The following is a 16,917-nucleotide window of genomic DNA, read 5'->3' on the forward strand; positions in this document are numbered from 1 at the left end:
TGTCCGGTTTGGCCAATCTACACGGCAGAGGGGCATTGCTGGCACGTGATGGCATATATCACATTGGTAGATGTGCAGGTGAACGAGCCTCTGATAGTGTGGCTGATGTGATTAGGTCCTGTGATGGTGTGCCTTGAATAAAAGTAGTGTTATGTTGCAACCTTCCAGCAAGAGTAGTTGATGTTTTTATCTATCTCATCTACATATATGTTGTGATCATCATAACACCCTCTCTTGGAATCAGGAAACAGGCACCTAAATGTTCCTGTGCAATGGCTTAGGTATCTAACTACCTCCACACAAAACAGCTGAGGTCGGGAGGGAGGCCTCCCTTATAACTATTAGCACAGTAAGGCCTGGGCTCCCCTGGGGGGTGGGGAGGAATTGAGCTAAGTTACACAACTTCAGCTACTTGAATAATGCAGCTGAAATCGACGTACTTAGATCCACTTACCGCAGTGTCTTCACTGCGGAAAGTCGACGGCTGATGCTCTCCCTGCGCCTCTTGCCCTGGTGGAGTACCAGAGTTGATGGGAGAGTGCTCGGTCAGATGGATTTATCGCATCTAGACTAGACGCAATCAATTGACCCCCGCTGGACCAATCGCTGCCCATCGATCCAGGGGGTAATGTAGACAAGCCCTAGTTAAGGAACTCGCCCAGGAGTGGGAGACCCTGGCTTAATTCCCCCCTCTGCCTGATGAATGAGAAGGGATTTGAACAGGCAACTCTTATCTCTCAGCTGAGTGCCTGACCACTGGATTATGGGATATCTTGAGCAGGCAGTTTCCCAGTCTTTCTTGTAGAAGCCATTCCACTTTGTATTAAATGTTAATTGTGCCAGAAACATAGTGAGAATAACTATAGTTCAGTGGTTGGGGTACTCAGCTGAGAGGAGAACTCCTATTCAAACCTCTCTCCTTCATCAGGCTGAGAGGGGAATTGAACCAGGGTTTCCTACATTCTAGGTAAGGTCCTTAACCCCTAGACTGAAGATTATGAGTGTAGCTGTCACTTACTTCTCTGTCCCAGTCATTTTGTGTGTAGGACTGGACAAGAAAGGCATTTTCCTGCCTACATCCATCTGGTTTGAAGATTGGGCTGAGACTTAGATGTCTGGGTGCCTGCCTGAGACAGAAGCTTCAGTGCCAAGGGAATTTTTGCAGTGGGAAATTTAGGGGCCAAGTGAGTTTAGGCACCTGCAGAGTTAGGCAGTAGCTGAGCGGGAATTTTGTGGATTGAAGTAGCCCCTAAATCTAGAGTTTAGGCATCTAAGTCCCTTTGTTATCTGGACGTGCCTGCCCTGCCCTTTGTGATCCAGGCATTCGATCCCAGAATGATAGGTATATTTTTGGTCTTGCATTTTAGTTGCTGTTCCTGTGGACTTCTCATTTATATAAGTGAGAATTTGTGCCTCAGAGAGAGTGAGAAGATCATATTTGTTCATGAGGAGACAAGATTAGAAGTGCAGCTGGTTCGGGCTTTGAGTGATATACTGCTGATGGGCTTGTGAAAAGGGAAGTGATTTTAGTGGCTAGAAAAGGGGACAGGCATTCAGAACTCAAGGCTCAAGTCCTAACTCTGCCACAGACTCACTGAGTGACCTTGGTAAACCAGTCTTTCTGTACCTCCATTCTGCATCTGTAAAATGGGTATAATGATACTTAATTTACTATACAGGTGTATTGTGAAGGTTGCTTGCAAAAGGTTTGGGGTTCCTTGTATGAAAAGTACAAAGAATTAATGACAAATAATAAATATAACAGCAAGAAATGGTTTAGAAAGAGATTTTTAAAAAAGCACCTTTGAGTACTAAAATTCAGCTGCTCTCTTTATAGTAGTTCTTTACACTCTTTTATTTAACATATAGAAAAAAAATTGGACCCAATTTTGAAAATAAACTGTTCTTCAGATACCTTACATGCCTTCTGGGCCTCTTGCAAGAGGAATTATGTGGCCAAGTAACTGTTTGTGCATGAGGTTTAGGCAAGTGCAGTACTGATCCTGGAAATCAAATAAAAACCCTGTCCGCCACTTGGGGGTTGATAATACTGTAATTGTATAGCTGAGATGGGCTTGTTGGCAACGCAAAGGTTAACACTCTCTTCATAAGGAGAATATCTCATGCAGGTGTTCGTCCTCATTGCAGAAATTGCTAGGGAGCCTAACAGGGTGTGTATGTGGAGGAATGGGTTTGAGCCCAGCTAGAGCACATTATCATCTCAGGAGGGACTATAAAAGAAGGATGTGTCACCACTATTTGTTTATGGGAGAGGGTGGTGGGTAGGGGTGTCTTGGAAATATGCCTCCGATAAAGGCTAAACCTTTCAGAAGGCAAATTCTTATAACATCAAGAAAATTACTGAGGCTAAATGTTGCTTTAATTCAAATTTTGTGATGGTTGCCAGTTTCTCAAATTAAAGATTTATTGTCTGGGAATTCTTGGATCACAACCTAACATAGGTTTAGCTCCTTTGTTCTGTCATGTTTGGAGTCCTTACAGCAGCTAAGCCCCTGTATTAGAAACATAGCCAATGCATTGATTGATTGATTGATTGATCAAAGCATTGCAGACTGTGAATTCTCCTCTTATGGCAGGTTTTCATAAAAAAGAAGATAAAGGTTTAGTTATTTTACTGTTTATTTTTGACAGTTACATATTGATAATACTATGAGTGTTTTATAATAAGCTGTGTCTGTTATTAAAGGAGGTAAAAACAAAAATAAAATATGCCATGTAGTTCCTCTGTACAGATCAAACAATACAGCAAAGTGAAAGGGTATTTTGAACTTCAGAAACTCCAGAATAAATAGACTGTTACTGATGTGAACTCCCTCAAGAAAACAAATAGGATGCACTTTTGCTCTGTTTTGAAATTAATTCCAAGTCCAAGGAGTAGAATACATAATGCGTGTAATAATTTCAGTGCAAATCCCAGGGATATTAAACACTAAATCTAGGCTGAGATCTTGCATTATAAGAATTATTGAAAGTATGTCATTAAGATACATCATTTAGCTACTCACTGTGTCTGAAGATGTTAGGTTTAGACAAATACATCAGTGTAGCACTTTGAATTCAAAGATGTGACCAAATAATCAAATTCAATCAAAGAATAAAGGGGGGAGGGCAAAAGACAGCATAGTGTATACTATCACTGAGTCTTCTCAGTAGTGGATCAGACACTGTGTTCTATAAAATACTTTCAGAGTTGTAAGGCAAATCAGGAAGAAATAGGTCTGACATTGGGGAAGCTTTTTAGAGGAAATAGAAACGATCCACATATTCACTATGAAGAATAAATATATCATTCTAGCAGAGAGGGCTTTGCCACATTCCAGCACATAGTAATTCACCTTAGGTGCTGCACTATTCGCTGTTTAAATTTGCCCTCAAATTAGTAAGGCTTTAAAATATGCTTGATTACTGAGTATAAAGATCTTTTACACTCCTTGGCATAGTCAGGAATACCTTGCCCTGGGTGGGAGGGGAAATCCTAATCAACCTTTCTCTATAACCGTGTGTGTCCTGCTAGTGGGAGAAAAGGGTGTTACAATTTGGAGAAAGCTCCAGAAATGAGGAAATTAGCTGGAAATACAGTTGCAGTGTTTCTCCAGTCTATTTCTTTGCATTTAAACTCCCCTTTAGAATGCAGCAGGTCTGGCTTCAGTGTTACATTATAAACTTATCTTGCTGCACACATCGTTTCAGCATGAAGAAGGTTCCCACATGCAGACACTCCAGTAACCACATCAACATTCTGATAAGGCAGGGACAAAATTCTGAATGACGATTCATCAGAAAATGTATACAGAAGTGTGTTATTTATTTACTATTTATTATTCCCCTACTTAAGAAGTTTGTCATTCAATCACTGAGTGGAAACAGTACCAAGTGTGATAGTATTTTATCATTATATTGCCAACTTTTATTCCATGGAAGTTGCTTAGATGGATAGATATATATGGTGCCATAAGAGTAAACAGCAATTTATAAATCAAACAAGAAGTCAAGACTCTTGGCTAAAAGGACTTACAATCCAACAAATAAAAACAGAACACAACAAACATTCAGGAGCAAGAGGGCACAGGAACACAAATGGTGAGGAGATTGGCATAGTATGCATTCCTGGAACAAGTGGGTTTTAAGAAGGGACATGAAGGAAGGAGAGACTGAAAGCACTTAGTGTACAAGAGACGAGTGGCTGTTCAGTTTCAGAGAATAGCATGAAAGAAGGCAGACAGCAGAGTGCGAGAAGGAGTCAAAGGGAGCTCTGGGGAGAGCAGACTGGGAAGAATATGTGGGCCGAGACGTAGAGTAGGATGAAAGAAGAGTATAGCTGAGACTGTGCACCACCCTGAAGGAGAGGGTAAGAAGGCTGCACCTGGTATAGTATAAATTTCTTCATATTTCTAAAATATAGCCATAGGCCCAGTACTCTGGGAACCTGTCCTGTAGGCTGAATCTAAAGGAATATATCCACTTCAGCCCACTCCTTAGAGAAGAGAGAAAAAGATGGGGTTGGTGGTGTGCCCAGAAGGTTAAGAAATCTGTGTTCTGCAGGAGCAAGGTGAGGAGTGAGTTCCAGAAGACAGCACCCCTCACAGAGAATGCCCTGTCATTAGTTCCAACTCTCTTATATCAAGGCAGCTCCATCCTGAGTGCCCCTACAGATCTCAACTGCAGCAGAATGTTAAGGGGATAGAGGTGATCTCGCAGGTCACTGGGTTCCAAACCATTTACAGCTTTATAGGTTGAATCCAACACCTTGAATTCCAGCCAGCGAAAGACAAGAAGGCTGTGAAATGTTTTGAAGGGGTGTGGCTATGGTAAAAATCATGGTAAAGGAAAATGAGTTTTGCAGCAGCACTTTGGATAGACTGCAGTGATAAGAAATGAGCTATGGGAGAGACCAGAGAGAGTCATAGATTTTTAAGGTCAGAGGAAACCATTGTGATCCTCCAGTCTTGACCTCCTGCATAGTACAAACCACAGAATTTCAGCTGGTGATTCCTGGGCAAGATGGTTTTAGCTGTGGCTATAGCAGTCACAACAAGAGATCATCACTCCATCTTGAAGAAATCTAGATGTCCTATCTCTGTCTTTCTGACATCCGGTAATGGATACTCATTGCATCATCTTAAAGTCATAGGACTAAATTGAGCCCAATGTCAATGATACTACACCGACTAAGAATTTTCCCCAATATATCCTAAGTGAACTTCCCATCTTTTATCCTAAACCCTCACCTTTTTTTCTTTCCTCCATCACCCTTGACACACTGCTCTCCCCACCTCCCTGGCCTCTAATGTCAGTGTCTCCTATTGTCTTTTGTCCGTCTCCCTTTATGCCGAGGCTCTTGATAAGTAGTCACTTCTTCCTTTATAATATCCCCCAAACTCATCTCTACTTTGTCCATCCCTACTGTTCATGCTTCCCCAAAGTGCTAAATTCATAGGGAATACTGTTGATAACAAATGGTGCAGCCAGCTCTTTTAGTATGTATGCTCTCTGGGTTTCCCAGCTGTACTTGTCAATGAGTGACTATTTTTTTGTGATTCCTTGTTGTTCATGCAATTTCAATCACTATCTAGGCATCTGGATATAATTCTGGTCCTGTTCTTATATAGTGTGAGATTAATGTACTTCTTTAGCTTTCTTTTGTTAGTTTATTAAACTTTGTTAGATTTGAGGGAGACTCAGTTGCTATTCAAGAGGCTGCTAAAGTTATCTTCCTTTCCTGTTGCTGTGATCATATCATGCCCCACCTTGAATTACTTCCCTGGCCGCCTGTCATCTTCCATAACCAATATAAAGAAAGACACGGTTGATGTCTCAAGGATCTTACAATCTAAATCAGACACAGGCACTAGTCTAAAAATGGTGCATTTTGAGGATGGATTTGAATGAAGAGAGGGATTGGTTTAGGTGCACAAGTTAGGAGGATTCAGATCCAGGAATAAAGGGCAGTATGGAAGATGATGTGAACATGAGAATGGAAGAAAGATACAAACTGGTGCTTAAGAAGGAAGTTTGGGAAGGTAAGTGGGATGAGACGAGAGCAGGAAAGGAAGGGGTGGCATCGTGAGGATGAAAAGCTTGAACTTCACCTAGAAGGTGAGAGGAAGCCAGAGAAGCGATTCCAAAGGAAGAGTGTCATGGCCAGGAAGATAAACTTAGAAAAAGTATTTTGAGTAGATTGGAGTGGCAGGATGTAAGCAGGACAGACAGAAGGTTGCAGTAGTTAAGGTGAGAGTCGACCAAGGTGTGGTCCAGGGTTTTAGCTCTAGGAGAGAGAGGAAAGGATGGATTCTAGAGATGTTTTAAAGGAAAACGTGACAGGATTTGGTGAGAGCTTGGATGTGAGTGGAGAAGGAGAGAGAAGACTCAGACATGATGCCAAGATTGTGAACCCTGATATAGGCTTAAATGAAGGCTAATCAGAAAGTGCGTACAGTGCCAATACAATGGGGTCCCAGTCTGTGACTAGGTCTGCTAGACACTACAGTAATAAAAATAATAAATAGTAATAAAAAAACCAGACACTGAAATAAAGGAGAAATAAAGGAAAAGAAGGAGGGATTGTGGGAAAAGTGATTTAGCAAGTTTATTTTGTTAGAAAGATTACTGACAAAATATCATGAAAATTTATGTGCGCAGAAATAATTGTATTTACCCAAGAACATTTACAATATAGACACATCATCCAGCTATGTGTTTCATTATGTTTTATATAGTGGAGGGTAACAACCCAAGGAATCTTACTACAGCCTAGATTTTAATTCGGCCTAATAAGTAAGAATAAAGAATTTGCTGTGGTTGATGCACAAGGAAGGGATATGATTCAATGCCCACGTAAGTCTAAGCTTTCTCGTGGTTTTATTGGCAGTAGTATCATAAACAATGTTCCACACCTGTTATCTGTTTACAGAGGATTCTTGTGTTTGGCTGAAGTGATGTAAAAAATCTAAACTCATTAGAGCCTTTGGATGTTTTTCCTATCCTTTGGGGTTTTCATCAAGAATCAGAAACATTTTTTTGAAAGTGCATGCCCTAAGACCCTCTCTGTCACTTACAGAATGCTGTAAATTCACTCCATCACTTTCCCCACTGCTGTAAATTGGCTCTGAGCACACATAATGTGTCAGGTTTGCCTACTCACTTTCAGTTTTCACCAGCCTCTACGGGGCATATGTAGGAGTAATGGGATGAAATTGAGCAAACAAAAATTTAGATGGAATATCAGGAAAATTTTCCTAACAGTAAGATCTATTAGAATGTGGAATAGTCTCCCAGGAAAAGTGGTTGAAGCCCGATTGCTTGAATCATTAAAAATAGGCTGAAAAGAGCACACTAAAAAAAGTACTGTAGAAAAAGTCTGCATTGGTAGTGGTTAGACAAGATGACTCCCTAGGTTCTTTCAGTCTTGAATATCTGGGATTTTAGGAACTGAGCTCCATCAGTATTAAGTTACCTGAATGCTTACTTTCATCTAATTGAAACAGTAGAAAGTTTGCTCATATGCATGCCAGGGAAAGTGTTCAGTAATACTCAGGCTGCATTACTGCTGCAAATGTATCTCCATCTCTGCACTCTATAATGTAAAAAGAACTAAGGAAGCAGATAATTTTCATCACAGTTTACCCTTTGCTAAAGCTAGTCTTGTAAGTCAAATACACTTGCATGATACAGCATGGCTGGTGTTATAAAAAAGGTCATTAAAACAGATAATAATGGAGTCCAAATCACAGTTTATAATAGTAGTTTTGTATTAAAAGCTGACTACACACATTCAAAATTAAAATTTCAATGTGCAATAAATATACTTTTCACCAAAATTCTGTGCCTGTTCCTCAGCAAGCAGATATTGTACATTGCCATTTCATTTGTCTATAGAAGCTGTACTGTTATGTAATAGAATAACAGATTAGAGCCACTGGCCGCGGTTCCCCGCTTCAGGCCAAGGGGGCTGCGGGTTGCGGCGCAGCCCAAGGGACATGCTGGCCACCCTTCCCGCAGCCCCCAGTGGCCTGCAGTGGCGAACCGCGGCCAGTGGGAGCCGCGATTGGCCGAATCTGTGGACGCGGCAGGTAAACAAACCGGCCCAGCCCGCCAGGGGCTTTCCCTGAACAAGCGGAGTCCCAAGTTTGGGAAACACTGGTCTATAACATCTTTTGTAGATTGAAAATGCTTTTGGAGCACTTCTAGGATTTTACATGGGTCCTCCTGGTCTTCTGCAGGCATATCTAGATGCTCTAGGAGCATGTGGCAACTGTTGTCCATTACAGCTCATAGTATGGCTACTCCTACTGTTTTCCAGACCTATTGCAATTTTATAGTTTTCCTATTGTGATCCAAAGAATGTCAAGTTGCTAAACACATTTCCTTACGTGCCCTTCTGCATGGGAACAGGAATCTGGTATGCTGCCATGATTATTATTGGTTGTTTTTGTTTTCCCATATTCCAGTTTCTTTAGAGGGAGCTAAGACAGTGCAACATTCAGGCTTTATTTCTTCCTCCACATATACTGTTTTTTCTCTTCAAGCACTCCCTGAAAATAGAATACTCTTACAGCCAATAGAATGCCTACATGGCAAAGAAAAACCTGCAGCTGGCCCATGCCAGCTGACTTGGGCTCAGGCTGTGGGGCTGTTTCATTGTTCTGTAGACTTGCAGGCTTGGGCTGGAACCTGGTCTTGGGGACCCTCCCACCCTGCAGGATCCTTGAGAATGGGCCCCAGCCGGAGCCCGGAACCCTGCATAGCAATGAAACAGCCCTGCAGCCCAAGCCTCGCTAGTCTGAGTTGGCTGGCACGGGCCAGCCGCGGGTTTTTCTTCGCTGTATAGACACACCCTAAGTTCCCATAGATAATCATACTACAGTGCCCCCTATTGGCAAGCTATTTATTCTAATAGCCTAGATTTGTAACTTGTGTTTTCAGTGTTCAGTCATTCATGTGCCTATAGTTTCAAGAGAGGCACACTGCATACAAGGAAAATAAAATAATTTTAATTATTGGTACACTTTACTTTTCATTTGCTTAGTGCCCATAAGTATTTTTATGGGTCAGAACCCCAACCCTTTTCCGGCTCCTTTAGACTGTTGAGAGGAGTAGAACACAGTAAAAAGGGCCCTAAAAGCTCCATAGCTGGCCAGGAGAGGATTCCCTTGGTGCAGACACCACAGAGGGCAGTTGTTACGCTGCTTCCTGAGGAGTCATCACAGGAAAATGGTTTAAGGGGTGGAGCTGGGAGCAGGAGAGACAGGTTTGGACAGGACTGCAGTACGCAGTGCCTGTGACTCACAGGACAGCATAGGGAGGCTGCCATTACTTATGCCCTTGGAACTGTCTAAGTTATGCCAGGCACCTCTCCAATCCCTGGAGCAGCTCAGGGTTGGGAAGGTGTAAGGGTGGCTTAAACCCATCTTCGCCCCCTCACCCTGTAGGTGTTCACTTCTGTGGTGTACCCCTACACCCATAGCACAGAATATCACACATGGACTGCTCTTCCTTTGGTGGGTGCACTCCCATATACACATAGACACAGATGTGTCTGTGCCCATTAATTTAATAATAAGGCTTTCTCTGCCATTCATACTTCTTGTTTTGAGGATTTAATGGGTCTGGTAAAAGCCTAAAGGTACAGGGCTAAAGGTAAAAGCCTAAAGATAATAGGCTACCTCCTAGATTCTGACTCTCTCTCGTTGATTCAGCTCATTAGAGTTATTTTGTAATGGTCTCTTAATAATATACAGACACACTCGCACAGTGCTGAAATCATGCCCAAAAGGCCCTGGCTTAGGGAGATGAAGACAACTCTGGTAATGAGTCCCTGATTGATTAAAAGTAAATACATTTTTATTCACAGAAAAAGGCATTTGTTACCACAAACATTTCACCTTCAGCACAAATATGAGTTACACTTACATTTACTTAGGGATTATAGCAGCACTACAACTAATTACTTCCCAGCAGCTATTGGCCTCAGGTTTGATATGAGCTACTTCTGGCAATATGTGGTGTGGGTTCATGTAAAAGGGGCCTGGTGTTTTCATTGTCTTGGTAGATAACAGTGCAATGGTCTGATGCAGAGTGTCTATACTATGCATAATACAACACAAAATAGGAGCTTATTCCAAACATAATACTGCCCAAATATTTCGCTTCTATTATTGCTTCTGCTATTTCCAAATTTAATATACCAAACAGTGGTCTATACTGAAACACAGAACATACGTCATGTAAACCATAAGCCAATATGATCTGTCACAAAAAAGTCACAAAGACTTATATCCAGCAATTAGTTCACATTTCAAAAAATAATTGCAGCATCAGACAAGGAGTCTATCAAGGAGATGCAACATCATTAATTCATTGAGAGCCTACATTCTTTTCAAGCATCTCAGGCCATTTCTATGGGGGTGTCATAAATATAAAGGGAAGGGTAACCACCTTTCTGTATACAGTGCTATAAAATCCCTCCTGGCCAGAAGCAACATCTTGTTACCTGTAAAGAGTTAAGAAGCTCAGCTAACCTGGCTGGCACCTGACCCAAAGGACCAATAAGGGGACAAGATACTTTCAAATCTTGGGGCGGGGGGAAGGTTTTTGTTTGTGCTCTTTGTTTACGTGGTTGTTCTCTCTTGGGACTGAGAGAGGCCAGACAGAAATCCATCTTCTCCAACCCATCCTAATCCAAGTCTCCAATATTGCAACCAGTATAAGTAAGCCAGGCAAGGCGGATTAGTTTATCTTTTGTTTTATGTGAATTTTCCCTGTGTTAAGAGGGCGGTTTATTCCTGTTTTCTGTAACTTTAAGGTTTTGCCCAGAGGGGGATCCTCTGTGTTTTGAATCAGAATACCCTGTAAAGTATTTTCCATCCTGATTTACAGAGATGATGTTTACCTTTCTTTTTTTTAATAAAACCTATCTTTTAAGAGCCTGACTGATTTTTCCATTGTTCCAAGACCCAGGGGTTTGGGTCTTTGATGATTTTGTAACCAATTGGTTAGGATATTATTCTCAAGCCTCCCCAGGAAAGTGGGTGTAGGGCTTGGGGGGATATTTTGTGGGGAAGACGTCTCCAAGTGATCTCTTTTCCCTGCTCTTTGTTTAAACGCTTGGTGGTGGCAGCATACGGTTCAAGGACAAGGCAAAGTTTGTACCTTGGGGAAGTTTTTAACCTAAGCTGGTAAGAATAAGCTTAGGGGGTCTTTCATGCGGGTCCGCACATCTGTACCCTAGAGTTCAGAGTGGGGAAGGAACCCTGACACCCCCCTTATTCAGCTAAGTAGGTTGGCTACATAATGAAAATGATATACTCCCTGTGTTCTAATTCTGATGTGCCTCAGAAAGCATATTATAGCCCCTTTTCTGTAGAGAGGATGTTCTTTATCACTGAGTTTAGAAGCTTTGGCATGAGAATCTCCATGAATCTCATATAGATCAGAGATTTTCTTTTCTTCTGAAATTCTAAGCAGTCTTACCTTTGCAACTCTTGTTTGGTTTTATACTTTTCTGTCTTTACTAAGCTATTGGCAAATTCTCATATTTCTTTAAAATATTAATTGGAACTCTAAGGAGCCAATTCCTCCATGTACAGGCACCATATTACCTTGAAATTATTGGGCAACGGAGTTACGCTATGCATGACTTTGTCCTGTAAAGAATGATTACCATTATACCAATTTTTGGAATAAAGCAAGACATCAGTGATTAAAGCTTATGAGTTCTGGTGTGAAGAAATTTCAATACATGCCTCAGAGAGGACAATTCCTTTTGAGAAGTTGCCCCTTCTGAAAGGACATTACCCTGGAGAACAATAAGGATTTTATGGCAGTTTGCAAGAAGAGTAGGGGCCAACACATATTCTAACATCCAGGGTGAGGAGCAAGCTATTATATACAGCACTACAGGTGGCCTGCTTTGTTCACCTATACATAGTTATTACCAGCACAACCAGTATATGTCATTACTTTAGAAGGTATTTCATAGTCCCTTGAGTGTGAGAGGTGCTATAGAAAAAAGAAGTGTGTTCTGTTCTAAATGAAAAACCAAACAGATGTTCAAGTTGTATGACTATGTCACTGACTAACTGTGGATCAGGCATCACCCCGTGCACTACTATGCTGGGGAGCTGAGGATGAGACTTCATAGAATCATAGAATCATAGAATATCAGGGTTGGAAGGGACCTCAGGAAGTCATCTAGTCCAACCCCCTGCTCAAAGCAGGACCAATCCCCAATTAAATCATCTCAGCCAAGGCTTTGTCAAGCCTGACCTTAAAAACTTCTAAGGAAGGAGATTCTACCACCTCCTTAGGTAACGCATTCCAGTGTTTCACCACCCTCCTAGTGAAAAAGTTTTTCCTAATATCCAACCTAAACCTCCCCCACTGCAACTTGAGACCATTACTCCTTGTTCTCATTCTATTCCTGCTCAACTGCCAGAGGCTGGGGTTACTGCACTAGTAGTGATTTTACATCCCTGGTTAATAGGAACCACCACCTGTTATATACTTTGCAGCAAGAAAGAACTTTTGGATAGGATTTAAAACTGGAACATTCATGCACGTCCATTTTCTTTCACTAACTCAGTGAGATGCAAATAGCCCACCACCTAAAGCAAGTGGAATGAAATAGTCTGACTTAGATTTAGCGCTGCGTATTTTGACCTTTCTGTTGGAGGGACAACAGTTGATCTTGCTTAAAACATTTTAAAGGAGCCCATTAAAGTGTGATTCTACTCAGAAAAGTGACTGTGTAAAATGGCACCCTCTTACTTAGCAGATCTGATGCGTGAGTTCAGAGGCACAGCTGCTCACAATAGTGACAAAAATGGATTTTACTATTTTTTACTTCTCTTAGCCCTGCAGAGCAAACATAGTTAGGAAAGAGCAAGATCCATTCTATTCTTCTTTCTGCATCATCAGCAGAATTGTTTATTACATTCTAATTACAGGGCCAAACCGCGCCTACACAAACCCACTGAAGACAGTGGGCTTGACGCTCCTCTCTTGTGCTTGTCTTGCATCATTGGTCCCAGTGGGATTTCTCCTGATGTAACAGGCCCAGTGTGTTTGCACAAGGGTAACTCTGACATCTATTGGCTGGCACCAACATTATCAAGGAGGGTGATGCATGAGAAGGAAAGAATCCAGCTTGACGCTCAGAGCCCTGGTTGAGTTTGCAGAGCTGGAAGTTAGAAAAAATGGTTGGTACACAGAATATGTGATTTGGAATCTACTGAGAAACAAATTTCCACTGAAGTGAGTGAGAGTTCGACTGAGTAAGAAGTAAACAAAGACCTCAGGATTTGGCCCCAAGAAAGTATATATGCATGGAACGTACTCTTAAGCCACCATCCAAGAGACAGTCTTTTACTAAAGGCCTAACAAATATGTAATTCAAATTGTAATAACCCTGCACGTGTTTATGTTGTACAAACAACTTGCTTACTTCAATGTGGCTTTTCTTTCCAAAGCAAGAACCACAGAAGAAGAAGAATGACACCATTTGTTACTGATGGAACAAAAAGGGTCAAATCGATTGATGAGATGGTTACCCTTCCAAACAACAGAAGACATAAAGCAGTATGCCAAGAGGCAACTCTGTGGTTGCTTTGTCTTGCTGGAAAATCATTCACTGTGCATGGGCTGATGTTTGTCCATGCTCAGCTCCTCTGCACAGTACCTTGGCCCTTGTACTGTGAGATGGAAGAGGCATGTATGCTTGTGGGTAGGGGGAGTTTGGCAGGGGTGGAGCACTAAGCAGGACAAGCAAAATAAAAATGTAAGGCCTACCTACCTTCCCAGTCCTTCACCAGCACCATGATTTGGCTGGATCCCTGCTTCCTCCTTCTTCACAGAACTGTAGCCTGCATAAAGAAATTTAAAGAAAATAACCCTAAAAAGATGGATTTCCAAATAACTTTCAGAAGAGTTGGTGTATGCCAGGGGCATGCACAGAGCTCTAATGTTGCACTTAGTAAGTAATTAGTTGCTTGTTGAATCGACATCTTAATTAGGAGGGTGGAGGAAACTGCCTCTGAACACATTTATTAACATGGTGCATTTTCTTTTGTTTATATTTATATTTTATTTTATTCTGTTCAGTTCTATCTAACTGGCCAAGGAAGTAGCAGCACCTACCGATCCAAGTAAATTGAGTATATGGACAGTGTGTAGCTAGCACATAAACATAGGAATTGCCATACTGGATCAGACCCATGGTCCATAGAATCAGAGAAATGAAGGACTGGAAGGGACCTTTAGAAATCATCTAGTCACTATGCTGAGGCAGCACCAAGTAAACCTAGACCATCCCTGACAGATGTTTGCCTAACATGTTCTTGAAAACCTACAATAACAGAGATTCCACATTGATATTATCTACTGAAATTACGTATATATAGATATTTTAATTCTGTCAAGCCTATTTATAACAGCCCTTAGCATATTTGAAGACGGTTATCAGATCTTTCCTCAATCTTCTTTTCTCAAGAGTAAACATGCCAGTTCTTTAAACATTTCCTCATAGGTTAGGTTTCCTAAACCTTTTATTAGTTTTGTTGCCCTCCTCTGGAATATCTCGAATTCGTCCACATCTTTTCCTAAAGTGTGGCACTGATAACTGGACACAGTACTCCAACTGAGTCCTCACCAGTGCTGAGTAGAGCAGGATAATTACCACCCGTGTTTAACATATGATGTTAATACACCCCAGAATGATATTAGCCTTTTTCACAACTGCATCACATTGTCAGTTGATATTCAGTTTATGATCCACCCCCAGATCCTATTCTGCAGTACTACTGTCTAGCCACCTATTTCCCATTTTGTATTTGTGCATTCGATTTTTCCTTCCTGCACTTGTCTTTACTGAATTTCATTTTGTGATTTCAGGCCAATTCTTCAACTTGTCACCATTGTTTTGAATTCTAATCCTGCCTTCCAAAGTGCTTGCAACCCCTCCCAGCTTGGTACCACCTGCAAATTTTATATGCATACTCTCCACTTGATTATTCAAGTCTCTAATCAAAATGTTGAATAATTCCAGACCCAGGACGGACCCCGGTGGGACCCCATTAGATACAACCTCCCTGTTTGTCAGAGAACAATTGATAACTCGTTAAGAACAGTCTTTCAGCCAGCTATGTACTCATCTTATAGTAATTTCATCTAGAACACATTTTCCTAGTTTGCTTATGAGAACGTCATGAGGGACTGTGTCAAAAGCTTTCCTAAAATCAAGATATAGCCAGTCTGCAGCTCTCCCCCATCCATTAGGCTACTAATCCTGTCAAAGAAGGAAATTAGATCTATTTTTCATGATTTGTTCTTGACAAATCCATGTTGACTATTACTTCTCACCCTATTACCCCCTCAGTGCTCACATATTAATTGCTTAATAATTTATTCCAATATCTTTCCAGATTTTGAAGTTAGGCTGACTAGTCTGTAATTCCCCGGATCCTTTTCCCCCCTCTTTTTAAATATAGGCACCATGTTTGCCCTTCTCCATTCCTCTAGGACAGTGTTTCCCAAACTTGGGACTCCACTTGTTCAGGGAAAGCTCCTGGCAGGCTGGGCCGGTTTGTTTAGCTGCCGCGTCCACAGATTTGGCCAATCGCGGCTCCCATGGGCCGTGGTTCGCCACTCCAGGCCAATGGGGGCTGCAGGAAGCAGCAGCTGGTACGTCCCTCTGCCCGCGCCGCTTCCCGCAGCCCCCACTGGCCTGCAGTGGACCACGGCCAGTGGGAGCCGCGATCGGCCAAACCTGTGGATGCGGCAGGTAAACAAACCAGCCTGCCCTGCCAGGGAACAAGCGGTGTCCCAAGTTTGAGAAACACTGCTCTAGGACCTTACCCATCATCCATGAGTTCTAAAAGATAATTGCTAATGGTTCCAAGGTTGCCTCAGCTAGTTCCTTATGTACCCTAGAATGGATTTCATCAGGCCCTGCTGACTTAAGTACATCTAACTTATCTAAATATTCTTTAACCTATTCTTTCCCTATTCAGACCCATGCTCCTTCCCCCTTGTTGTTAATATTTAATTGCGTCTGGTCACCTCTGGTCACCATTAACCTGTTTGGTGAAGACAAAAGCAAAATAGGCATTAAACATCTCAGCCTTCTTGGTGTTGTCTGTTACTAGCTCTCCTTCCCTGCTAGGTAGTAAACCTACACTTTCCTTTGTCTTCCTCTAGCTCCTAATATATTTATAGAACCTCTTCTTAATGACTTTTTTGTCCCTTGCTAGATTTAATTAATCTTGGTTTCAGAGTAGGAGCCGTGTTAGTCTGTATTTGCAAAAAGAAAAGGAGTACTTGTGGCACCTTAGAGACTAACCAATGTATTTGAGCATAAGCTTTCGTGAAGTGAGCTGTAGCTCATGAAAGCTTATGCTCAAATAAATTGGTTAGTCTCTAAGGTGCCACAAGTACTCCTTTTCTTTTAATTAATCTTGTGTCTTAGTCTTTAGGATTTTGTTCCTATAAGCTTGTGCTGTTCTTCTGAACTCATTCTTAGCAATCTGTGCATATTTCCACTTTTTGTATGTTTCCTTTTTGATTTTCAGGTCATTAAAGATCTGCTGATGCAGTCAGATTGACCTCTTACTGTTCTTTGTAACTTTGCTTTTCATTGGGATGGTTTGCCTTAAATATTGTCTCTTTAAGAGCTGCCAGCTCCCCTGAACTCCATTATCCATTAGATTTTCTTCCTGTGGGACCCTACCCACCAGTTCTCTGAGTTTGTTAAAGTCTGCTTTTTTAAAGTCCAGTGTCCTGATTCTGCTGCTCTCACTACTTCCTTTCCTTAAAATCATGAAACCTATCTACTCCTGTATCCTGTCTCTGCTAGCAGTCAGTAATCAGACACCTCACAGGGATATCTAAAATCCCCATAGTAGA

Source organism: Lepidochelys kempii, chromosome 2 (assembly GCF_965140265.1).
Source record: "Lepidochelys kempii isolate rLepKem1 chromosome 2, rLepKem1.hap2, whole genome shotgun sequence".
NCBI classification, from domain to species: domain Eukaryota; kingdom Metazoa; phylum Chordata; order Testudines; family Cheloniidae; genus Lepidochelys; species Lepidochelys kempii.